The sequence below is a fragment of the Stegastes partitus genome, unplaced genomic scaffold, assembly GCF_000690725.1.
Source record: "Stegastes partitus isolate 25-593 unplaced genomic scaffold, Stegastes_partitus-1.0.2 Scaffold767, whole genome shotgun sequence".
Classification (NCBI taxonomy): Eukaryota; Metazoa; Chordata; class Actinopteri; family Pomacentridae; genus Stegastes; species Stegastes partitus.
In genome coordinates, this window is record NW_007578498.1 from 254,133 (window position 1) to 256,047 (window position 1,915).

The following is a 1,915-nucleotide window of genomic DNA, read 5'->3' on the forward strand; positions in this document are numbered from 1 at the left end:
AGCCTGACGGCTTCCCTCACCGCCGGTGTCCACCAGCGGGTTTTGGGGTTGCCGCCGCGACAGGCACCAGTGACCTTCTGGCCACAGCTCCTAACGGCTGCTTCTGCAATGGAGGCTTTGAACATGGACCACTCTGACTCCATGTCCCCAACCTCCCCCGGGATGCAGGAAAAACTCTTCCGGAGGTGGGAATTGAAAATCCCACGGACAGGGGCCTCTGCCAGGCGTTCCCAGTTCACCCGCACTACGCGTTTGGGTTTACCAGGTCTGTCCGGCAGCCTTCCCCGCCATCGGATCCAACTCACCACCAGGTGGTGATCAGTTGACAGCTCTGCTCCTCTCTTTACCCGAGTGTCCAAAACATACGGCCGCAGATCTGATGATACGACTACAAAGTCAATCATCGACCTTTGGCCTAAGGTACTCTGGTACCAAGTACACTTATGAGCAACCTTATGTTCGAACATGGTGTTTGTTATGGCCAATCCGTGGCTAGCACAGAAGTCCAAAGCACCGCTCGGGTTCAGATCGGGTAGGCCGTTCCTCCCAATCACGCCCCTCCAGGTTTCACCGTCATTGCCCACGTGAGCATTGAAGTCTCCCAGGAGAACGATGGAGTCCCCAGGCGGCACCCCTTTCAGGACACCACCCAGTGACTCCAAGAAGGCCGAATACTCCGAACTGCTGTTCGGTGCATAAGCACAAACAACAGTCAGAGTTTTCCCCTCTGCAACACGCAGTCGCAGAGAGGCGACCCTCTCGCTCTCCGGGGAGAACTCCAACAGGGCCTGGCTACAGGGGGTGCCCCGGTTTCCCCTTTCCGGGCGAGGTGGCGGCGGTCCTTCCTTTGTTCTTCATTGGGGTCTTTGTGAATCGCTCTTTGTCTGGTCCCTCCCCCAGAACCAATTTGCCTTGGGAGACCCTACCAGGGGCTAATGCCCCAGACAACATAGCTCCCAGGATCACAGGGACACTCAAACCCCTCCACCGCGGTAAGGTGGCGATTCATCGGGGGGTGGCATTTTATTTTATTCATTTTATTTAATAAATGTGCATTTATTTGTTTCATAACATATACTCGAGTCTTCACCTAATTGGTGGAATACTTTTTTTTTTTTTTTAATACTCGAGTCTTCACCTAATTGGTGGAACAGAGATAAGAGAGAGAGAGAAGGGTTGGGGACACCTACATATATGCTAATATATGCAGGTGTGGAAGGCCCCAATAATTTTCCTCATGAAACGCCTGAAGCAGCTGATATTGTCCGTGTTGGTTTCTTTTGGACATAGACCCTCGTCCTCCAGATGCGACATGTCAATGATGAAGTCGTCAGGTTGAATGAAGGCCGTCGGAAGGTCATCTTCTACTTGCATCATGTCAATGCAGAATTCCTCAGGTTGGAGGTTAATATTTCCATGGTCCTCCCATGACATGGCAGACAGAGATGGTGGATCTGGACTTTGGTCCTTAAAGTCTTTGTGTTCTTCCCATGATGTAGCTAACTGACAGGGAGCCGGACTTTGGTCGTTGAAATCATGGCATTCTTCCCATGATGTAGAAGAATGCCATGAAGCCGGACTTTTGTCATTCACGTGTGCTTGCTCTTCCCACGATGTGGCAGATAGACAGGGAGCCGGACATCGGTGGTTGGAGTCTACACGTTCTTCCCATGACGTAGCAGAGAGGCATGGAGTTGGACTTCGGGAGTTGCAGTCTGCATGTTCTTCCCATGATGTGGCAGACTGACAGGGAGCCGGACTTTGGTCGTTGAAGTCTCCGCTTTCTTCCCATGATTTTGTAGAATGCCAGGGAGCCGGACTTTGGTCATTGAAGTCATGGCATTCTTCCCATGACGTAGAAGAATGCCATGAAGCCGGACTTTGGTCATTCACGTCTGCGTGCTCTTCCCACGAT